At 37.1% G+C, this 25468-nt stretch overlaps 1 long non-coding RNA gene across 1 annotated transcript in view; it reads left to right on the forward strand.

Moving 5' to 3' along the window:
* The first annotated feature begins 12806 nt into the window (after positions 1 to 12806).
* The window catches only part of LOC105483763 (uncharacterized), a 49911-nt gene continuing 37249 nt past the window's right edge, over positions 12807 to 25468 (forward strand). Inside the window, exons 1-2 of the long non-coding RNA XR_988571.3 lie at positions 12807 to 12893; positions 14120 to 14213. This is a non-coding gene — a long non-coding RNA (uncharacterized lncRNA). The remainder of the gene's footprint in view (positions 12894 to 14119; positions 14214 to 25468) is intronic.

Here is a 25468-nt window from a genome sequence, read left to right on the forward strand (position 1 = left end):
GCTCTCTAGACAATCCATCTCCCCACAGAAAAACAGAAAGAAAGGGAAAGAAAGAGACACAGAAATATTTGGGAATATTTTTAAGAACAACACATCCCTAGAAACTTCAGTGAAAATTCTGAGAAACTGAATACGGTACCTTCTTTACTGTTGGTGGCAACATTATACCTCTTGCCACCTTCAAACAAAGTTGTAATCAATAAGAAATAATTGACTATTAAGGCCAGGTGTGGGTGGCTCACGTCTGTAATCCCAGCACTTTGGGAGACTGAGGCAGGCGGATCACCTGAGGCCAGGAGTTCAAGACCAGCCTGGCCACCATGGTGAAATCCTGTCTCTTCTAAAAATACAAACAACATTAGCTGGGCTTAGTGGTGTGTACCTGTAGTCCTAGCAACTCGGAAGGCTGAGGCGTGAGAATTGCTTGAATCTGGGAGGAGGAGGTTGCAGTGATCTGCAATCGCACCATTGTACTCCAGCCTGGGTGACAGAGCGAGACTCCATCTCAGAACAAAGAAAAAAAAAAAGACTATTTATTTGAGTAACGACTTGTTTGATAATTTTGTAAATTTTGCAGCCTAACAATATTGTTTTTAAAACTACAAATCTTTGACACATCATCATTTAATAATATGCCTTTCACAATGTCTAATTGGTAGCTGATAGACAAGAATCTACTTGCAATCCAAAGCTTCTATCTGGTAGCTGATGGTTTCACTGTGAGTTTACTAATAATAAATTTTATTTTTAAATGAATATTTTAAATTAAATTATGAAGATATGCATTTCTAAGTCTGAATTAGGACTGAATTATGATGAATCAGGTTTTAATCAGGATCAAATATAAAATTATCATCCTAGCCCAGTGAGGAGGAGACTAAACATCTCTTAACATGTCTCCTCAGATGTCCCAGAGGCAATTCAAAATCAACATTTCCATAAGTGCCTCAGATTTAACTTCCATCCTGCGTTCTCTCTGTGTGTCCCACCAACTATTTTGTCACCCAAATCTAGGAATTATCCTTAGCCCTATTTTATACCTTATTCAACCATTAAATCACAAAATTCAAGTCAATGCTGCTTGGATACTTACGTATCCTTTCTTTCAACCCCATGTCACTACAAGTATTCATTGAGCATGTACTCTGAAGTAGGCACTGTGAAAGACCCTGGGATACAGTGGCAGACGGGTGGCTTACAGTCTAGAACAGGAGACAGATCCTGAGCAAATGTTACGAGATTGTAGCTAAAGACAAGTACAAGTCCTATTTTTGTGTCTCAAAAGGCTGTGAATCCTGATCTAAGTGGGGTCCATGAAGGCTTTCCTGAGAAGTGACAATAAAACTGAAACCTCAAGGATGAAAAGGAGTTAAGTGATATAAAAGAAGAAAAAAAAATTCCAAGAAGGAAGAATATCGTCTACAATGGTTGTGAGTCAAGAAAGGACATAGTATGTGTGAAGAAAACAGAAAATTCCCAGAAACTAAGAGATGAGCAGCTTGCATCTATATGGTCTTTTACTGTACTACCAAAATTGTTTAAATGTTTTCTTTTTCTTCTGCCTTGGACTAGTAGCATCAGTTTTTCACTTTGCTTCCAGAGAGACTTTCAAAAATGCAAACCTCATTATGCCACGAAATCCACAATGGTTTCCCACTGACTACACAGTAAAGGTCAAATTCCCACAAGAGATTCTTCCATTCTCTTCTCTGTGTCTTCCACCCACTCCAACACTTAGTGACAATGATGCCGTTTATAGATCTTCAAAACAGTCAGGCCTGCTCACCTACTTATGTCTGTGCCAGCTGCTATTTTCTTCATTTGGAATGTCTTTGTCTGCCTGGAAAACTCCCATTCATCCTTTAATGGGACTCATATTGTATATTTTCTAAACCAGAGGCCAGCTACAGTTCATGAGACAAATCCAACTCTCTGCCTGTATGACCTGTGAATTAAAAATCGTTTACCTTTAGTAGAGGTTGAAATAAAATCAAAAGAAGAATATTTTGTGATATGTAAAAATTAATACACATTTAAATTTCAATGACCATAAGTGGAATATTTTTAGAACACACCCACACTCATTTGTTTACATATTGCCTACAGCTGCTTTTGCACTACAATGGCAAAGCTAAACGACAGAGACCACTCAGCCCTCAAAACTGAAATATTTACTGTCTGGTTTTCTGCAAAAAAAAAAGGTTGCTCACCTCTGCTTAAATCTAATCTTCCCAATATGCTCCTTATAAGCCCCCTCCCCTGGAAAAATATTCTTGGAGCAAAACAGTTACCTTAACTACCATCCAAAGCAAATAACAGAAAAAGTATTTAAAAAATGTGAGTATAAAACTTGACTTCACCTTAATTTCCTCAGCTGTATAATGGAGACAATAAAAGTGTCCATCTCTTGGGGGCTCTGTGAGGATCAAAATAGTTAATAAAGTGTTTGGAATAGTGCCGGGCGCATAAAAAATTTTCATTAAGTCAACTGTATTAAACATTTTTCCTCTAATATATCTTGTATATTCATCTACTGTTTCCCTTCACTGTATTTCAGTTCTTTTTCCCTTATGAGTCAATTGTGATTCTTCTTTTGACTTGTGCAAGGTAACTCCTCAATAAATATCTAGTGAATAAATAAATGAATGAAAATGAAGGGACTCATGGCCATGGATAACGGTGAGAATGAAAGTGAATTGTGTTGAACACTGTACTGCTGTTTAATATTTACATTACAAATTTTGTGCTACTTTATGACTTTTAGCTGAATTTTTAAAATGTAATGAAGCCAGAAATTATTTTTACTCAAATGCCAGAAAATGTAAGATACTTTTGATCAAACTGGAGGGGTTATATTAAATATTAAAGTCTTACAAGTGTCAGTAACTCTAAACTTATGTTGACTTGAGGATCATTTCCTGACTTTTACTGGAACCATTCTGGGCAGTATATTATTCCCTCTTCCTGATGTCTTTGTGAGCTTCTGCTCCAACTTCTCTTTTCATGTCTTCTTTATTTTACCACAGACTTATATGCCTCCAGCACTTGAAGCTGCACTTAACTTGGCTCAAAAGCAAGGATAGATATTATCACAATGTAAGAGATTAAAAAGCATCCCAACCTCAAAAGAAACACACATGCAGAGTCCACAGAATATGTAGGGAAGATTTTTTTCTTATGTTAATAAAATGGCAATCCCAGCTTTAATTTAGGATGCATCTATTGAGATCTAGACCAGGTTAGTGATTTTCAGTGAAATGCTGGGGTATATTCTCCAGAAATCTGTTTCCATGAAGAATCTGCAAAGCCCTCAGGAGTTAATCCGTCTTGAGAAAGAAGAATCTGGGAAACAAGTTTAGGCCGATAGCAGAATTTTGGTTACCAGAGAGGAGAGGGGACATTGAAGACAGCAGGGAATTTGCCCTTTCTGAGTTTTTGTTTGTTTGTTTGAGACAGGGTCTCACTCTGATGTCCAGGCTGGAATGCAGTGGCATGATAATAGCTCACAGTTGCCTCAAATTTCTGGTCTTAAGTGATCCTCTTGCCTCAGCCTCCCAAATAGCTGGGACCACAGGCGTGCACCACCATGCCCAGCTAGTGTGTTTTATTTTTTGTAGAGATGTTGTTATGTTGCCCAGGCTGGTCTTGAACTTCTGGGTTCAAGTGACCCTCTTGTCTAGGCCTCCCAAAGTGCTGGGATTATAGACATGAGCTACTGCACCCAGGCTGCCCTTTCTAATTATGTGCCAGACTAGTTCCCAAAGATTCACCTAATCCTCAAACGTGAATGTTAAACGTGAAAGGGTAATTTCTCAGAATCTTGGTATGATGTTGAGTCATAAGTAACATTTCTTTAGGTCTTCTTCAAGAAAGTGCATGCATACATGAATGCACAAAAAGAAGAAAGAAAAGAAAGGAAGGAAGGAAGGAAGGAAGGAAGGAAGGAAGGAAGGAAGGAAGGAAGGAAGGAAGGAAAAGAGGGAGGGAGAAAAGAAGGGAGGAAGGAAAATGAAAGAAAAAAAGAAAAGAAAAGAAAAGAAAAAAGAAAAGAAAAGAAAAGAAAAGGCATATCTGATCAAAATTCCTTAGAGAATGGACTAGCTAACCTGAGACCTAAATGAAGGAGTGGTGAGGTGCAGGAACATCTACTACAAAGGCTTGGTTATGATGAATATTATGACCCATTTGGGGAACTGCAACTCATTTAACTCTGACCACAACCCTATGAAGTGGATACAATCATTATCTCCATTTAAAATGAGAGACTGAATTATAGAGAGGTTAAGTAACTTACTTTATGTTACATAGCTAAAAAAGTAGCAGATCTAAGATTCAAACTCAAGCAGTCTGACTCCCACATCTGTGATCTTAACCTCTACTTTATAATATTCCTAATATAATAGCCACCTTAAGGTAAGAAAGTTTATATCACATACTGTATTAAGTACATTATACGTATTGCTTGATTTAAATATGCTCCAGTTGTCTTTTGCTTCATACCAAAATTTAGTGACTTAAATCAATAAAAATCATTTATTTCTCTCATGAATCTGCAGTTTGGGCTGGGTCCTACCCTACCCAATTCCAACTAAATTGAGGTGTGCAGGATCTGCTTTTAAGATGGGTCACTCACATGCTGAGCAGTTATTATGGGCCCCAGGGTGAGTTTTTCCCACCTAGACTTCTGGGCCTGTGATGGGAGAGACTGCCATGAAGGTCTCTGACTTAACTGGGGACATTTTCCCCATTGTCTTGGTGATTAACATTTGGCTCCTTGTTACTTATGCCAATTTCTGCAGCTAACTTCAACTTTTCCCCAAAAAACAGGTTTTTCTTTTCCATCACATCGTCAGTCTGCAATTTTTGCAAGCCTTTATGCTCTGCTTCCTCTTGAATGTTTTGCCACTTAGAATTTTTTTCTGCCAGATAACATAAATCATCTCTCTCAAGTTCAAATTTCCACTGATCTCTAGGGCAGAGGGGAAGGATGCCAGTATTTGCTAAAGCATAGCAACAGTAACCTTTACTCCAGTTCCTAACCAGTTTCTCATCTCCATCTGAGACTTCCTCAGCCTGGACTTCATTGTCCATATCACTATCAGCAATTTGGTCAAAGCCATTCAACAAGTCTCTAGGTGGTTGCAAACTTTCCCACATTTTTCTGTCCTCTTCTGAGTCCCCCAAACTCTTCCAACCTCTGCCTATATTACCCAGTTCCAAAATTGCTTCCACATTTTTGGGTATCTTTTACAGCAGCATCCTACTCTCTGCAGTACGAATTTCCTGTACTAGTTTCTTCTCACTCTGCTCTGAAGAAATACTGGAGACTGGGTAATTTATAAAGGAAAGAGGTTTAATTGACCCACAGTTCTGCAGGGATGGGAGGCCACAAGAAATTTAGAATCATGGTGGAAGGAGAAGCAAATAAATCCTTCTTCACATGGCAGCAGGAAGGAGAAGAATAAGAAATGAGCAAATGGTGAAGCTCCTTATAAAACCATCAGATCTCGTGACTATTTACTATCATGAGAATAGCATGGGGGAAACTGCCCCCATGATTCAATTACCTCCCACTGGGTGCCTCCCACCACACATAGGGGTTATGGGAATTACAATTCAAGATGAGATTTGGGTGGGCACATAGCTAAACTGTATCAATGGGGGTGGTTTCTAATGGTTTAGCACCATCCCCCTAGTGCTGTCTCATGACAGAATTCTCATTAGATCTGGTTGTTTAGAGGTATGTAGCACATCCCTTGTCCCTCTCTCTCCTGCTCAACAATGGTAAGATCTGCTTGCTTCCCCAGTGCCTTCTGCAATGATTGTAAGTTTTCTGATGCCTCCCTAACCATGCTACCCATACAGCCTGTTGAACTGTGAGTCAATTAAACCTCTTCATGAATTACCCAGTATCAGGTATGTCTTTATAGCAGTGTGAGAACAAACTAATACAGAAAATTGGTGTGAAATGAGGTATTGCTATAAAGATACATGAAAACGTAGATGCAACTTTGGAACTGGGTAATGGGCAGAGGTTGGAACAGTTTGGAGGGCTCAGAAGAAGAAAGAAAGATACAGGAAGGTTTGGAACTTCCTGGAGACTTGTTGAATGGTTGTAACCAAAATGCTTATAGTGATATGGACAACGAAGTTCTGGCTGAGATGATCTCAGATGGAGATGAGAAACTTGTTGCGAACTGGAGTAAAAGTCACTCTTGCTATGCTTTAGCAAAGAGACTGGCAGCATTTTGCCTCTGCTCTAGAGATCTGTGGAACTTTGAACTTGAGAGAGATGGTTTATAGTATCTGGCAGAATAAATTTCTAAGGCACTGTGTTCAAGATGGGACCTATTGCTTCTAAAAGCCTATGTACATTTACATAAAGAAAGAAATGATCTGAAACAGAAACATATTTAAAAGGGAAGCAGAGCATAAAAATGTAAAAATTTGCAACCTGACCATGCAGTAGAAAAGAAAAACCCATTTTCTGGGGAGAAATTAAAAGCTGCAGAAATTTGCATAAGTAAAGAAGAGCTGAATGTTAACTGCTAAGATAACGGGGAAAATGTCTCCAGGGCATTTCAGATACATTCACAGCAGCCCCTCCCATCACAGGCCCAGAGGCCTAGGAGGGAAAAATGGTTTTGTGGGTCCCCACTGCTCTGTGCAACCTTGAGACATGGCATCCTGCATCGCAGCTGCTCCGGCTCTAGCTGTGGCTAAAAGGGGCCAAGGTACAGCTTAGGCCACTGCTTCAGAGTTTGCAAGCCTAAGCCTTGGCAGCCTCCACATGGTGTCAGGCTTGCAGGTGTGCAGAAGACAAGAGTTAAGCTTTGGTAACCTCCACCTAGATTTCAGAGGATATATGGAAATGCCAGGATGTTCAGGCAGAAGTCTGCTGTAGAGGTGCAGCCCTCATGGAGAACCTCTACTAGCAGTGTGGAGGAGAATTGTGGGGTTGGAACGCCCACACAGGTCCCCACTGCAACACTGCCTAGTGGAGCTGTGAGTAGAAGGCCATCATCCTCCAGCCTCCGGAATGATAGATCCACTGACAGCTTGCACCATGCACCTGGAAAAGCCACTGTCAGTCAACACCAGCCTGTGAAAGCAGCTGAAGGGGCTGTACCCTACAGAGTTACAGGAGCAGAATTGCCCAAGACCATGGGATGGGCCATGGGATGTTCCAGCACTACCTGGTTGTGAGACATGGAGTCAAAGGAGATTATTTCAGAGCTTTAAGATTTAATGACTTTTCTGCTGGGTTTTGGACTTGCATGGGGCCTGTAGTCCCTTTTGTTTGGCCAATTTCTCCCTTTTGGAATGGTAGCATTTACCCAATGCCTGTAACCCCATTGTATCTCGGAAGTTACTAACTTGTTTTTGATCTTACAGGCTCATAGGCAGAAATGACTAGCCTTGTCTCAGTTGGGACTTTGGGCTTGGACATTTGGGTTAATGCTGGAATGAGTTAAGATGCGGTGGGACTGTTGGAAAGTCATGATTGGTTTTAAAACAGAAAATTACAGAGATTTGGGAGGGGCCATGTTGAATTGTAATCCCCAGTGTCAGGGGAGCAACCTGGTGGGAAGTGATTGGATCATGGGAGTAGTTTTGAATAGTTTAGCACCATCTCCCTACTCCTGTCTCATGAGTGAGTTCTCATGACATCTGGTTATTCAAAAGTGTGTATCACTTCCTCCTACCCTCTCTTTCTCTCCTTCTCCACCATTGAAAGATGGGCTTGCTTCCCCTTCACCTTGCACCATAATTGTAAGTTTCCTGAGGCCTCCCCAGCAATGTTACCTGTACAGCCTATGGAACTGTGTGTCAATAAAACCTCTTTTCTTCATAAATTACCAACTCTCAGGTATGTCTTCATAGCAGTGTGAGAACAGACTAATACAGATGATCATGACAGTTGCAAACAAAGAGAGTTTTGCTTATTCCTTTCGAATCTGTATACACTTCATTTTCTTTCCTTGTTACATTAGCTAGCACTTCCAGTAAAATATTGAAAAGTAGTAGTGAAAGGGGACATTCTTGCTTTCCTTTTGATGTTAGTGGAAAACCTCAAATTTCTCATTGTCAAATGTAATGTTAGTTGTAGAGCTTTTGTAAATATTCTTTATAGATTAAGGAATTTTTGCTTTAGACCAAATTTACTGAAAGTTATTAACACGAATGAGTGTTGAGTTTTGTCAAATGCTTTCTTTGCATTTATTGATATAATCATGTGACTTTTCTTGTTTAGCTTGTTAATGTGAATCAATTATATTGATTGATTTTCAGAAGTTGAACCAGCCTTATATACCTGTGATAAATCACCTTGGTAGTGAGATACACTTTGTTTTATACATTGCTGGACTTGATTTGCTATTTTGTTGAGAATTTTTGTATCTATGTTAATTAGAGATATTGATTTCTAGTTTTCTTTTCTTGTAATGCCTTTCTGATTTTGTATGAGGATAGTGCTGGGCCTCAGAGAATGAATTAGAAAGTATTCATTCACTTTCTGTCGTCTAAAAAACATTGCAGAAAATTAGCATGATTTCTTTCTCAAATGTTTGGTCAAATTCATGGTGAACCCATCTGCACCTGATCCTTTTTGTTTTGGAATGTTATCAACTATTGATTCAATTTTTTAAATAAATATGAGTCTATTCAGATGGTCTATTTTTTCTTGTGTGAGTTTTGGCAGATTATGTCTTTCAGGACATGGGTTCATTTCACCTAGGCTAGCATGTGAGATTAGAATTGTTTGTAGTATTTCTTTTTAACTTTTTAAAAACTTTTCAAAGAGTGTCTTGCTCTGTTGCTCAGACCGATGTGCTGTGGCATGATTGTATCTCATTGCAGCCTCAAACTCTTGGGCTCGAGGAATCTTCCCACGTCAGTCACCTGAGTAGCTAGGATTTCAAGTGTGCACCATCATACCCAGATATTTCATTAAATTATTTTTTTAGAGATAAGTTCTATTTTGCCTAGGTTAGTCTCAAATCCTGGTCTTAATTTATCCTCCTGCCTTGACCTCCCAAAGGGCTGGGGTTGCAGGCATAAGCCATCAAGCCGGGACCATAGCATTCCTTTGTTATCATTTTAACATCCATGGGAGCTGTAGTAATTTCTTTTCTTTCCTTTCTGATATGAGTAACTTGTGTTCTCTCTCTTTTGCTTTTTTTTTCCAGTTACCCTGACTAGAAGCTTATGGATTGAACTTTTCATTAGTTTCATTAATTTTCTCTACTGACTTTTTGTTTTCAGTTTCATTTATTTGTGTCCCAGCTTTTCTTTCTTTTTTTTTTTTTTTTCTACTTACTTTGTATTTTATTTGCTTTTTCTTTTTCAGTGTTGTAAACTGGTTGATCTATAATTGATTTTAGACATTTCTTTTTTTCTATTATACACATTTAGTGCTATAAAATTCCCTCTAATCACTGCATTTACTGCATTCTACAAGTTTTAATAAGCCATGTTTTAAATTTCACTTAGTTTAATTTCTCATGAGCTTTTTTTTCTTGGACCCATGAGTATATTGCTTAATCTCCACATAGTTTGGTATTTTTCAGCTTTCTACCTTTCTACTATTCCTCTCTAGTTTAATTCCATTGTTGCCTGACAGCAGATATTGTATGTGTTGTGTTTTTAAAAATTTGTCAAGGTGTATTTTATTGTCAAGAACATGGTCTGTCTTGGTCAGTGTTCCATGTGAGGTGGAGAAAAACGTGTATTCTGTTGATGTTGCATAAAGTAGTCTATCGATGTCCATTATGTCCAATTGTTTGGTGATGTTATGGAGTTCAACTATGTCCATATTGATTTTCTGCCTGCTGAATCTGTTCATTTCTGACAGAGGGCATTGAAGTCTCCAACTATAATAGTATATTCATCTATTTCTCATTGCAGTTCTATCAGTTTTTGCTTCATATATTTTGATTCTCTATTATTAGTTACATACAAATTAAGAATTATGTCTTCTTGAAGAATTAATCCCTTTGTCATTATGTAATGCCCTTCTGATATTTTTTTTTAACTCTGTGTCTGTGCTTACCCATGTAATGCACTTCTTTATCCCTGATGACATTCCTTGCTCTGAAGCCTGCTCTGCCTGAAATTGATATTATCAATTTCCACTTTCATTTGGTTAGTATTAGAATGGTATAACTTTCTTCATCCATTTACTTTTAATCTACATCTTTTTATATTTAAAGTAGATTTCTTGTAGACAACATATAGTTGGGTTTTAATTTTTTATCCACTATGACAATCTTTGTCTTTTAATTGGTGCATTTAGACAATAAACATTCAAAGTGATTATCGATACAGTTTTATTAGAATCTACCATATTTGTTACTGGTTTTTATTTTCTATGTTTGTTATTTGATTCAATTTTTGTCCTCCACTTATTTTTGCCTTTTGTGGTTTTAACTGAGCATTTGATGTAATTTTATTTTCTCTCCTTTCTTAACATATCACTTATACCTTTTTCAAAAACAAAACATTTTTAGTGGTTATCTCAGAATTTACAGTGTACTTTTACCATTACTCCAAGTGCACTTTCAAATAATGCTATACCACTTCACAGGTAGTATAAATACCTTATAATGACAAAATAGTTCTAAGCCCTCCCTCAAGTCTCTTGTATCATTGCTGTCATTTATTTCACTTATATATAAGCATATATAAGTGTGTGTGTGTATATATACACATATATATATACTTCATATATATATCCTTGTATGTGTGTGTGTAACACACACACAGAGACACATGTATACATACAATTGAATACAATTATGCTATTGTTATTTTTAACAAACTGTTATCTGTTAGATCAATTAGGTATGAGAAAAATAAGAGGTTTTTTTATTTTACCTTCACTTATTCCTTCTCCAATGCTCTTCCTCATGTAGATCCAAGTTTGTGACCTACATCACTTTTCTTCTTGCTGAAGAGCTTTTTAAAACATTTCTTGTAAGGCACAACAAATTCTAATTTTTGTTTTGCTGAGGAAGTCTTCATTTCTCGTTCATTTTTAGAGGACAGTTTTACAGGGTATAAGATTATAGGTCGATAGGTCAGTGGGGTTTTTAATCTCTCAAAACTTTAAATATTTCACTGTTCTCTCTTCTTGCTTTCCTTGTTTCTTTTTTTCTTTCTTTCTTTTTTGTTTTCTTTTGAGATGGAATTTTGCTCTTGTCACCCAGGCTGGAGTGAAATGGTGTGATCTCGGCTCACTGAAATCTCCACCTCCTGTGTTCAAATGATTCTCCTGTCTCAGCCTCCTGAGTAGCTGGGATTACAGGTGCACACAACCATGCCCAACTAATTGTTTTTTGTATTTTTTTAGTAGACATGGGTTTTTGCTATGTTGGCCAGGCTAGTCTTGGACTCCTGATATCAGGTGATCTACCCACCTCGGTCTCCCAAAGTGCTGGGATTACAGCTGTCAGCCACCACACCCCGCCTGCTTTTCTTGTTTCTAGGGAGAATTCAGATGCAAATGAAATTCTTATTTTTCTCCTCTATAGATAAGGTGAGATTTTTCACCTCTGTCTTCTCATGTTGTTGTTGTTGTTCCACCCCTACCCAACCCCCCAACTTCTTTCAAAATTTTATCTTTGATTTTCTGTATCTGTAGTTTGAAGATGATATGCCTAGGTATAGAAATTTTTTCACATTCATCCTGCCCAGTGTTCTCTGTACTTCCTGGATTTGTGATTTGGTGTCAGACATTAATTTGGGGGAAATCCTCAATCATTATTGTTTCAAGTATTTCCTCTGTTTTTCTTTATCTTTATTCTCCTCCTGATATCCCCATTATGTGTATTTATGCTTCTGGAATTGTTCTACAGTTTTTGGATATTATGTCCTTTCTTTCTTTTCCAGTCTTTGTTCTCTTTGCTTTTCAGTTAGATGTCTGTTGACATGTTCTCAAGCTCAGAGACTCTTTCCTTAGCTTTGTCCAGTCTACTAAAGCCATTGAAGGAATTATTCATTTCTGTTGTTGTTTTTTGTTTGTTTGTTTGTTTTTGTTTTTGTTGATCTCTAGCATTTTGGGGGTTCTTCCTTAGAAAATCCCTATTTCTCTACTTATATTGCCCATCTATTCTTGCATGCTGTCTACTTCATTCACTACAGCCCTTAACATATTAATGAAAGTGGTTTTAAATTCTCAGTCTGATAATTGCAACATTCCTGCCATATCTTAAGTCTGATTTTGATTCTTGGTCTGTCTCTGCAAACTGTAGTTTTTGCCTTTAGTATGCCTTGTAATTTTTTCTTGATAGCTGAACATGATGCCTTGAGTAAAAGAAACTGCTATAAATAGGCCTTTATGAATGTGGTGGTAAGGTGTGGGGGAAAATAAGTGTTTTGTAATCTTATGAATAGGTCTCAGTCTTTACTAAGCCTATGTCTCTGGGCTGTGAACTTCACACATGCTTCTCAGTCACATCCCCTCAACTCAGATGGGACAAGATAACTAGACTGAGCTGAAGTTGGGTGTTTTCCTTCTTCTACATGGAAGACCAGATAGGGTTGGGTACACCTCTTTCCCCAGGTCAGTTAGTTTCTGATAAAACTCTAGCAATTTTAATTTTCAGCAACTAGTTAAATGGTTTCCCCTGGGGACAGAACTTATTAAGAACAGAATGTACTGGTATATTTCAAAAAAGTTCCTTCCCTTTCCTCTGTCACAAGCACAAAGGAATCTTTTCTCCTGTAATCACTGTGAGAACTTGATAAGGATCTAGGAAGTAAAACCCATAAAAGCATGAGGTCTTTCCTAAGACTGAGTCCCCCAGAAGCCGTTAGCTCTCAGACCCATCCACATGAAACTTCTGGCAATTCATCAATTATACTTTAGGTTTTCTTCATTAGTTTCTGCTCAGGTAAGTTGTGATTCTCTATATGTGTTCGGGTAGCAGTTTGACCTGTAACCTTACTTCTCTATGAATCTAAGAAAGGTTATTGATTTTTCATTTTTTTTCAGCCTCTTATTTGTTGTTAGGAAGGAGTGGAAACTTCTAAGCTTTTTACATGCCAAACTATAAACTAGGAGTCCTTATTATTTTTTTTAATCCAGGGGGTTAGTCCAGAATTTCAGTGTATATGAATTGTACTAAATTGAGGGAGTTTTGCTATCTGACATTTTTTTTGTTTAGTGAATCCTCAAATTCCAACTAATTAATATATTTCCAAATTTTCTTTTAGGAGAAAAAGCATTTTAAAATTAAACCAAGTACTATTAGAAATTTATTTGTGAAAGCTTAAGTTCACCACATATTTTGAATTGGTCTTATATCTTACACTTTTTACATTTTCTATTTTAATTACAATTCTTAAGTACCAAGAAGAAATTTCAGAAATCATCACTGACCCCCTCCTTGTTTTATAAATAAAGAAACTAAATCTCAGAGAGTTTACCATTTTTTCTTTGGTCACTTAATGACAAAGCTTCAACTAAATCCAGGACACACGTTATTCACATTGAGAGCGAAGAATATAAAGAGGCAAAGGCCATGCCATGTCTAATGCTCTGAGGTGTGATCTGCTGCATATAAAGATGATCTTGGGTTGAACATAAACAATGGGGATGGACGTTACTGAAGCTGGCACTAGAGAGACAAGTGGGGCCAGTTCATGGAAGACTTTGGGGGCAACATCAATGAAGGCATTGTAGGATTGAAAAAGAGAGAGAAGTGGAATCATGAAATTTGTAGTCTGAAAAACCACTCTGACTATGGGAAAAGCCACAAGGATGAGAAAGACACAAAATACTCAGCAAATGAAGATAATTTATAAGGCTAGAGCTTAGAGCCTGCTGTGAGGAGTCACAGGAAATGTAGGCTAGAGTCAGATCCTGAAGGAAGCCCCATCTGTCTTGGAGTAAGACTTGTATAGTTAATCCACCAGGGAATGAGGTCACTTTGATAGATTATATGTTCAGAACGTAAGAATCATGCTAAAAAGATTCATTTGTAGTCGTAATATTGTAGTTATGAATGTAGATAATGGATTGACAGATTTTACAAATATTTCATAAAAAGTTGGAAAGAAAAAAAAACTATGCCTTTCAATTAACCAGACCTGCCTATTTTCGTTTTCTGTTTTCCAGTTGTTTGAGATTGATTGAAGACCTCAACTGTAACAAAAAACAAACTCAGAGAGGGCAGAGAAAAGCAACTGAGACCTCGCCATACAATGCCTTGGTGAGATGGACTTTCTGGTAAACCTTATGTTAACTCCTCAAGGAAATGCCTGGGCATATACCAGAATAGTGCCTGCCTGTGTGATGCAACCTAATGCTGCCTCTACTTGCTGGAATTTTACTTTGTGCCTCTGGGTGGTAATTAGGGATTGTTTGATCTTAGTCAATAAAATACTATTCAATTTCCCCTGCAGACATCAGAGATGCATTTATTATAGTAAAAATATTTTCCCATGCCACTATTTGAATTTAAAGCATACATGTCTGCTCATTTAATTTCTAGCTACTTACACAAGCTTTTTAACATATAGACTAAGTGCAAATTAAAAACCGAAGGACATTACTCATGTTTCTGGAAGTAAAGATGGATGGATGTTCAGTAAATTACACCTACTCCTATGGAAGCTGCTGTTGATGAAGCTTATGAAGTTTAATTTCTTTATTTATCTACACTGGCTGACTCCCATGACCGTCTATATTCTGAAGCTTAGATTAAACAGATGATGCAAGAAACACCTACATTCAGAATTTGAGAAGTTCCTTTGAAAATTCAATGGAATCCTTTGTAATAAATTTCTAAATCACACATGTCAGACATACTGTGGTCCAAATCCTGCCATTTCATTCATTATAAACGTTCACCTTAAAGCAGAATTTCTCTGTAAAGCTGGTAGCAATCCTTTTTCACATTTCCTGTGTTATTACAAAGAGGTGTTATTCTGTGTAAGAACTTATGAGGCTGCTAGTGGTAAATTCATTTGTTGCAGCAGTAGACTCCGGAGACAGACAAAAGATCTTGCATTTGTCTGATGATTAAGTGATAAGCACCATCAATATGTTCACAAAGAATAGGGGAGGAAATAACACCCTGACTCAGTACTGTTGCCACCTTGGGTGTGTGAATTCATTGGTATCCTTATTAATTTGGTGAAATACAAACTCTAAATTTAGAAACTGAATATTTTCTGTTTACTTCATTACATTGTATTATATGACATTAAAGAGCAGATTAAGCAAGTATGATGTTTAATATAAAAACTACTAATATTATATTTCCAGTTAAAAAAGTCTTCCAAACAAGTGAAGGAATTTATATGTTGTATTAAATGTCTCCAAACACCATAACTTCTTGATATTGTTGTGATTCTTATTAGTATGAAAAAGGATACAATTGACATAGTTTATAATAAATGTTAAAGTAATATTCTGAAAATGCATTAGTAATAGGATTTGAATTCACTGATAAATAAAAAGCATTAAAATATTTTGTTTTGTTTTTGAGAAATAAGGACTAGCACCAAGTCAAGAGTTATACGATACAGAGAAAAATAGCAGCCCCCCTTCAAAGGGCATATAACCTTAAGGAGATTAGATAATACGTGCATTAACAGTTAAATAATCGAGTGGTTGAATAAGGAGTTATAGGACATATAAAACCACAGAAAATGGATGTCAAGGTGCAAATGTATGATTAAATTAAAATCTAATTAGTAGTAAAGACATTAAATGCTATGAGGTCATAGGCTACAGAGTGCATGTGTGTTGGTGTGGTCAAGAAGGCTTCATGGGGAAATGAGAAATTAAGTGGCATTAAAGTAGAAGGTGGAAATGGGCAGAGGGAGAAGGAAGGGATGGGTTTTCAGAAGGGGAGAGGGAGACGTGGAGGGAGGTTACAGTAAGACTCCAGGGCAAGGAGGAGGCGGAATCCACCAGTAATACCAGGCAGTGACTATATCAATCTGGATATAATCAAACATTTATGAGGGAGAATAGTGGAAAATGGGCTGGAATGATAGGCTGAAGAAAGCTTCGGACTCCTTCAGTTGGACCTTTATTGAAAATTTCCCCTGAATGGTAGTCTTCCACTTCTTCTCCAGGTTTCTGATGGTATACTGACTTTGGTAGAATGTGCTGCATGTCATCAATGCCCTTGTTTGATTCATTGCCTCATATTCAGAATCAAAATGTAGAGATTGGTACAAACTGGCTTTTACAAAAGATGCAGATGACTGCAAAATCACAGTTTCTGGAATGTTCATCTGCTTGTCATTTTTTTCAACTGTCTGTTGGGCACTTACACTGAAACCCTGCTACTCTTCCCCCTAATCAGGTCTACAATGAAATTCTACTTCATTCTGAATGCCTATCTTCTGTATATTTGTTGGAGGCACTTCAAGGCAGTTCCATCATCACAGCTGCCTGAGCTGAAAGTATTCTCCAATACATATAAGATGACTAAATAATTTATCATCCAAGTGAAAGGAGTGTTATCAATAATTCTTCTGGGACAACAGATATAAATTGGATGATCCTAGGGAAACAGGACTAACAGTTACGCTATTTGATTTCTCCGACATTGTATCCTGTCAATTCCTTTTTTAAATTATCTGAATTTTTCTCCTTTTTCTCTCATCGCTTCTGTATCAGTCCCCACACTGAGTTCAATTGCACCCTCTGTTCTTTCTTGCTAGTCATCCGTCCCTCTCCTTTCATTTCATCCTGACACAGGAAAATGTACCTAAAACTCTATTTTGAGTGTTACTCTCTTGTTAAAGAACCTACAATGAGTCTTCTATATTTTTCCCTAAAACAATGAACTTTTCAGCTGGGCGCATTTGGCTCACACCGGTAATCCCAGCACGTTGGGAGGCCAAGGTGGGGGGACTGCTTGAGTCCAAAAGTTTGAGACTAGCCTAGGCAATCTAGTGAGATCTTGTCTTTACAAAAAAAATTTTTTTTTAATTAGCCAGGTATGGTGGTGTGTACTTGTAGTCCCAGCTACTTGAGAGGCTGAGGCGGGAGGATCGCTTGAGCTCAGGATGTCAAAGCTGTGTTGAACCAGGATTGCACCACTGCACTCCAGCCTGGGCAACAGAATGAGACCCTGTCTCAAAAAAAGTAAAAATAAATAAATAAATAAACTTTTCTTTCTGGCTCTTTAGGACCAGCTTGATCTGCATCTACCTACCTGTTGTTATTTTCTCCTGTTCTCAACTACAGCACTGGATTTTCAGGATTTTCCATAAATACTCTTCCTTCCTTCCTTCCTTCCTTCCTTCCTTCCTTCCTTCCTTTTTATTTATTTATTATTGCTTTTGCAAGTACTGATTATCCACATCTATACCATGCCCTTTTATTTTATTTTTTCCTAATCTAGTTACTGTATAATCTTTAGAGCCTTCCCTGATACTGAACCCTTCTTTGAACTTCTTAATAACCTTACATTGAATCTTTGACAAGCCACTAAGCTTTTGAGTTCCTGTTTTCTTTTGCTACCATGATTTCAGGTTTATTTTCTTAAACAATTTCTCTTTAAACTAGATTGTTAATTCCTTGAGGAGACAGAATAGGGGTGTCATATGTCATTCACATAAAGGTGTTTTGAATATATGATGAGAGATGTGTCTTTCCCATCAAAATCTCTTCTCTTTTTTTGAGACGGGCTGTGGCTCTGTTGCCCACGCTGAAGTGCAGTGGGGTAATTTCAGCTCACTGCGACCTCCACCTCCCAGACTCAATCAGTCTTCCCACCTCAGCCTACCCAGTAGCTGACATCACAGATGCCTGAATCTCTTCTTATTCCACTCCTGCCTAATTTGCCCTTGACCAGTTCTAAAAAGCAAAAGAAGACAAAAAAATTAAGCATCTGTTTTCATTTCACAAGTATCTACTCTATAAATCATAAAGTAATGGTATCCTCCCCTTACTAAGTGAAACAAATACATTCCAAGATGTGAGGTATTACTGTTCTGAGTCTTCAAAGTCTTTACCCAATTCAGCAGAATCATTCTCAGATGGCCACAGAGTTTTCTTTCCTATGCATAATGGATTCATATACAAAAATTTCCTGACCAGGATTATTCCTGGTAAAATGTAAATCTGGTGTTGTTCCCTGTGCTTTTATATGTTTCTATCTTTAAGCTTGAATGTGATGCCTTATGTAAACCTGTATGTTTAGGGTGGAGGGGATGGTGAATTTAATTCAAATGTAATGCAAATGTAATTCCCACTACAACATAGATCTTCAGAGGCCATGAGTAATATTCCTCCTGAAGCCCTCTTGCTGATTAATTCGGGGAGGGGGATTAAGGATTCAAACTGGTGTACTTAATGTGATTCAAAAATGTAAACAGTGCACTGAATGAGTGTTCTGTCTCTTGATTGGTTACCTGATATACTTCATTAGCTAGTGTCCTCTTAAAAGAGGAGATGGGAGGTGAGGGGTTTATAGGTGGTATAAAATAGCAGTACTTGGATGTGATGTTCTCTGCCTCTTCCTTTGTCCCCTTCCATGGTCCTCTTGGCCCAGTGAACACACATGGCCAATGCTGGAAACTGAGTCTACTGGGTTCTCCACTTGGTTTACTGGCCTGGCTGTTTACCCTCAGCCTTTCTTGCCTGGTCACGTTGGTCCTTGATTCATCATCTGTGATCCATGGAACTTGTGATACATGGTGATACATGGTGGGTCAGAAGTTTTAAACCTGAGGAAAGTGGGAGCCACAATCCCATGTCATTACAAGGCCATCACAACCTGGCTCTGTTCCAGTATACCTATGTGGGTTACAGGGAAAGTCACACTGCCTTGCTGTTTCCCTCAACTTCTAGGACCTGCCTTTTTCTTTGATTTCTATTCAAGAAAGAAAGGAAACCTTGATTTTCTACTTCTGACTACCATTTTCTTTTCTCTATTAACCTCTGAACAGGAGAAAAATAAAGTAAGCTTTTTTTTCTCTATCTATACTCCTTCTTCCTGGTTTAGCAGTGGACTAGGCACTCTAGGAGCTGGAGTCCCCAGGTCTGGGGCCTGGATGTGTTTAAAGAGAACGTAACCTCCCTGCACATAAAGCCAGCCTTTCATTGCAATTGTCTTACAAGGAGACCAAGTCCCAGCATCCTCCTGCCCCAAACCAGATTTAACAGCGCAAATTAACACCATAATGTTATTTTAAAAATAAATATCTTGATTATACACAAAGTCAATGGAATACCTCTTCTTTTTCATTGATGGAAAAAATTTCTCACAAAATATACTCCTGAGTGAAGGCATTGGCTTTCATAATTAGATCCTAATAGTATGTATTTATAAAATTATTTCTTACAATTCTACAGTCATATATTATATGTATGGCTATAAAAATGCAAAGCTTAAGCATCAATGATCATCGCAGATACCCCACATATCTTAAAATAAGTTAAAAATACCAGCTTCCTACATAACATCATTCTGAGCAATAATTATTACTACACTTTATTACTTATCTATTGTACCTTAAGATTATTTACTCACAACCATGACATTAATAGTATACTGCTTGGAATTTTACCAGATAAAGACAGCCTGCTAATTCTTTCGTACTCTCTCTTTTCTTTTTAATACAATATTCATTCAGTATTTATTAAAAAGCTGCTTTGAACCAAGCCTTTCATGGATAAAGCAACAGAAATAGTAAATATGGGTCCTCAACCAGAGGAGCTCACGTACTTTTGTATACCAAGTATTTTCTGTACTATCTTCCTCCTTACTTTTGTTTAATTTCATAATATAATAGTTTCCCAAATCTGTGGCAGATATTTCTCTGAAGTGATGATTAGAAATGAATAGCAGAGTCTAAGTCTCATAGTTACCTTTTGGATAACTATTTTATCCAAAAGAGTAATGGTTCCACTTTTCATTTATGTGCTTAGCTGTTCATTCTAATTTTTACATATTCATTTATTCATTCATTCATTCCATAAACATTTATTAAGCAATGACTGAGTCCACTGCTATAGTTGGCCTCTAGACATAAACCATCTATATTGGCCTTCAAAGTGATCTGCCTACTGAGTCATACATATGATAATGCTCTAATAGGGTAATACAATATGAAATAAGGGAAGGAGATTGAGTCTGCCCAGGGTCGGATGGAAATACTTTTCAGATAAGTAAATAACTTGCACTGAATGATGAAGGAGTAGAAGCACATGAAATAGTTAAGTGGGAAAAGGCAGTCTTGTCCAAACGAACTGTACAAAGGAGTGGAGGCTTGAGCAAGCAAAGTTTCTTAAAACTTGAAATAGAGTATGCCAAAGAGCCTACTTCAGTTTTGTTGGGCATACAAATGTGCCCAGCTACAAGACGGCAATTCCTGTCCTTCCTTACAGATAAGGGTGAACAGTGGCAATGTGCCCCAGGCTTGGTTAATGAATTATAATTGGTAGTTGTATAGTGAGGCTTCCCAGCAAACTCCTTAAAAAAGGAGGAGGCTCACCTGGACTGAACCTTTTGCCCTTTGTGCTTTGGCCTTCTGTTCTTCCTGCATGTGATATAAACACGATGCCCAGAGAAAGAACAATGCCCTGTGACCATATAGCAACAAGCACACTCTCAGAAGTGTCGAGCAGAAAGACGCAAGGAGACTGCAGCCCTGAGATAACATGGAGTAGCTCTGCCTACCAGCCCTACACTGTCCATCTGAGACTTCTCATGACCAGAGGAAAGGTTCCTTAGTTAAGCCACTTGTTTTCAGATGTGTTACTTGGGAAAACTGATGGAGTGAACCTGAACAGTCTGGAAGAAGCAGACATTTCTGAACAACACCCTCATACGTTCTGATTCTGATTCTAGTAATCTAAATGGCACCTAAGAATTCCAACTTTACTTTCTGATGTATGTGGTCCCAAGATAACCTGCATTTAAACAAACAAACCAAATTTAACAAATGTGAAAAATAAAAAACTCTCTCAAATTTGTGGATATGGAGCAATTGATGTGTTTGCTATAGTAGGCAGAACAAGTATTCTTTCTTTCTCTCTTTCTTTTCCTTTCCATCTTCATACAACACGTGGGGAGAGAGGATGGGTATTCACAGTCAACAAAATCCAAATCTATGACATCTATGTTATGGCATAAGACTGATGGAGAAAACATTGTATATTTAATTTAGCAACACTTAAGTAGTGCTTACTCTATGACAGGGACTGTTCCAATAACTTAACAAGCATCAATCCATTTACATATTATGAAAACTCTACAAGGTAGGAACTACCATTATCCCAAATTGTAGATGTGGAAACTGAGTCACGGAGATGTTAAATAACTAGGTCATAGAGCTATTTAGACACTATACTATATCTTGAATTTTTAACCATCATAGATTTATCATTTGTTTCAATTACTTATCAGTGACCATAAAAAATCCATAATAGTCAATTATAATGAGAACAAAGATATTATTGCCATATGTTGAGATATAAACATCTGTAGAAATAAAAATATTATAATGAGGGAATCTAGCATGAATGAATCTTATGGGTTGTGATCTTGGTTTTGAAAAAGCAAGTAACTTAGCGAGCCTAGTTAATCTCCAAACATCTGTTTCTTAGTTTAATTTCTGGGTTTTATAAATTTGGGAATTCTCAAAGGTCTAGAGTTGTAATCGATGTGAATATTATGGATCTACAGTAGCATTTTCTCAAATATATTATTTTTTCCTTAAACAGTAGTTCTACAAGATGTTAAATTTAAAAAGGGCTTCCTGTTTAAACAAATTTGAAAAATGTTAGGTTATACAAAGTCTTTATTGCCAGATTTATGGGAATCTTTGCTGCCAGATTTTTGGAAACCTTAATAAGAAAAATCCAATTGTAAATCTCTAAGAGTAAAATACATGTAGCATTTTCTGAAAAATTGACCATGCAATCCTTTTTTTCTCAGAGTATTTAATGACAGCATTGTTCCATAGAATACTGTGTATTCCAAATTTAAAATTGTATTTTGTACAACTTGAAGTAATATTTTAAGCAGAACTACTCATAAAAGGTTTTTTTGCAAGCTGCAGGTATCTTTGGTATGTGTAGTCATGTAGATCAGAGAGAGGAGGAATAAAAAACTGCTAAATGTAACTCTCCTTACCAGCAAAAAAGCACTATTTTATGAATAATTTGTAAATATTTACAATATTTTTTAAATTGCTTACAATTTATTTTAGCATTTTGTTCTAAAATTTTTCTGTTCCTGGCTTTGAAGAGTTCTGCTGTTTCCCCTTTGAGTTCTGCAAGATCTAGTGTTTTGGGTATTTTTGTGTTTCTTTTTCTTTCTCTAATCATAAAATTGTAACTATAAAGCATAACAATGGAAAATTCACCTTGTTCATCCAGCCAGTAAACATCTTTCATCATCTGAAATAAGTGGGAGAAACAATCTTAATGTATGCAGGATAAAAATCAAATTATATTTTTCTTAATGAGCTAAATAAGCAGATTAATGTTTGTTATGGATAAACATCTTGATACATAGTAAATAAATATGCCTGAACTTCTCTGCTAAGGAGAGTGCTCTCATTAATGTTGATGTTGTACTATTTTGGTTTCACAAAACATGAAACAAAACTTTAATGACTTATTTGATTGTGTTAAACTCAAGGCTCAGAAAAGATTGCTTTGCATTTAATAAGAGGTGTATTTATTTAGATAGTTTTCAATTTTTTAAAATCTTATTTAAAGATAGTAAAGGACTGCCTAAGTCAACCAATTCAGTCTGGCTCCTCTGTAGATTTTTTAATATCAGAACACTGACTTCTTGCATAGCTTGATTTAAAACATTTCTCAATTGAACTGTTTTTCTTCTCTCTGGAGAATATGTGTTTCTTAGGGAAGGAATATTTTGAAGCATTATTCTCATGTTGCTTACTCTTCCCTGTGTTTGAATGTGTATTTGTGTCTCTCTCTGTTTTAAAAATTTTTAATTCTTGGAAGTCAGATCATTTTTTTACTGTGTGATATTTGTGTCCATTATTTTATTTTTCAAGAAAGAAGATGGCTACATATTAATATTAATTACTACTGTTATTTATTTATTTCCAAATATACTACGTAAAGAGGATACGAAGATAAGTTAAAGGCATGCTTTAAGAATGTCCCATCATTTTGGTAGATAAGTGGTAAAAAAAAAAAAGATAAATTCTATCAAAGCAATCATAAGATCTATAATAAAGCAGAATTTTCACTTCCCCATTACCCTCCAACTAAAATTCCCAGTCTTCTGTTTTTTGTGCTGGAATAAAAATTAAGTGAATTCTGGATACTGGCATATTCTCCAAGTTTTTTTATATCCTTCTGCCTCATATCTTTGTATAGTTATCACCAAGCTGTGGTTTCTCTTTCACCTGAAAGAAACGAATAAAGAATTAGATATATATTCACCAAACTGTAAGCAAGCCTTTCATTGAGATATGTTATATTTATTATAATTAATTATTTTTTTGTAATGAGCAAATATTCTATACTCAGAAACAAATAATTTTTAAAAGTAGTAAATTAAGGGGCACTTGATATAAAATTCAATTAACGTAACAGCTTTTAAAAATCCAAATATGCATAATAATGAAGATGCCTGCTTGCAGAAATGGAAAGATGATAAAATGCAAGATAAAAAGCAGTTTTATAATATAATATCCCTTATTAATATGTTCAGTAAAATAGGAGTAACTCCATGTCACATAAATATTGCAAATGCCAATAATGATTATTTCTGGGTAGTAGAATTACGATTCAAGCATTTCTCTTTGTTTTACTTTATTGGCAGTTTTTTGTTTTTCTGTATTTACTAATTTCTTTTACAGTGGATATACAATGAATACATGACTTAAAAAAATTAACACGAATTGTAATAGACCTTATAACAAGAAAAGTGGCAGGAGATTGTGCGAGTAGGGAAGGCATGCAGGTGGAGAATAAGGGGAGAGGCTAACATTAGTGATAGGAGCCTGAGAATGAGAATGCTGACAGGAGAACCAATGTGTTCCCTGACATTTGGAAACAGTAGAACTGTGTTCAAATTCAAGTTCCATATGACAAATATGGACAAGTTCCTCGACATCTCCAAGGCTGTCTAATTGTAAAATTGAGATATCCCCAAGGCATATTACAGAAACTGGATGAGATAGTTATGAAAAACAAGTAGCACCATGTTTCTCACAAAAGTAATGGCAAACAAACGATAAGTAGGCTGATATAGCTTTTTATGATGTGATAAATCCTTCACTTTTCATCAACACCAGTGCCTTCCTATACTCAGTCTGAAGTAACTGCCACCACTATTAGCCCAGGGAACGAAGCCCTAAATTATCTAGAGTCAGCGGTAGAGAATGCATCCATTCTCCCCGGGGTGCTATCCAAATCCAGAACTCTAGATTAGTGTCTGCAAATAATTCCCATTTTCAATATTTATTTACATGAACCATTGTCCCATTTATTTTAGAAAACAATTCATCTAACTAGTTAATATATATTGGTTTTGTGTGTGCTACTTTTACAGTGGGCCAGAATTAACTAACAGAATCGACGGCACATTGGTACCTTGGATCCCGGGGGGAATGGTTAACTTATGAGGCAAAAATTGAAGGTGCTAAAAATATATTTTGGATACTTCCGAAAAGAAATTATTATGATGTATGAAGGAGAAGGTAGACGAGATGCCCTTGGAGTTCTTCCTAACTCTAAACATCCATGATTTCATTATTTTTGTCTTAAAACATAATTAAGATTTTGTTTGTTTGTTTTTGTTTTTGTGTTTTTTTTTTTTTTTTTTTTTTTGAGACGGAGTCTCACGCTGTTGCCCAGGCTGGAGTGCAGTGGCGCGATCTCGGCTCACTGCAAGCTCCGCCTCCTGGGTTCCCGCCATTCTCCTGCCTCAGCCTCCTGAGTAGCTAGGACTACAGGCGCCCGCCACCGCGCCCGGCTAATTTTTTTTTTGTATTTTTAGTAGAGACGGGGTTTCACCGTGGTCTCGATCTCCTGACCTTGTGATCCGCCCGCCTCGGCCTCCCAAAGTGCTGGGATTACAGGCTTGAGCCACCGCGCCCGGCCTGTTTTTGTTTTTGAGACGGAGTCTCACTGTGTTACCAGGCTGGAGTGCAATGGGCGATCTCGGCTCACTGCAACCTCCACCTCCCGGTTCAAGCGATTCTCCTGCCTCAGCTTCCCGCGTAGCTGGGACTACAGTCACGCGCCAGTCATGTCCGGCTAATTTTTATATTGTTAGTAGAGACAGAGTTTCACCATGCTGACCATGACGGTCTTGATCTCTTGACCTTGTGATCCGCCCACCTCGGCCTCCCAAAGTGCTGAGATTACAGACATGAGCCACTGCGTCCAACCATGACTAAGATTTTTAAACCGTATGTCATAGATTTTAGTCGTCAAGTATATGTGTGTTAAATACGTCCTATTCATCATTAATTTTTGTGTTTCTCTTTCATTATGTGCTAATGT

This window comes from Macaca nemestrina, chromosome 10, assembly GCF_043159975.1.
Source record: "Macaca nemestrina isolate mMacNem1 chromosome 10, mMacNem.hap1, whole genome shotgun sequence".
In the NCBI taxonomy this organism is placed as follows: Eukaryota; Metazoa; Chordata; class Mammalia; order Primates; family Cercopithecidae; genus Macaca; species Macaca nemestrina.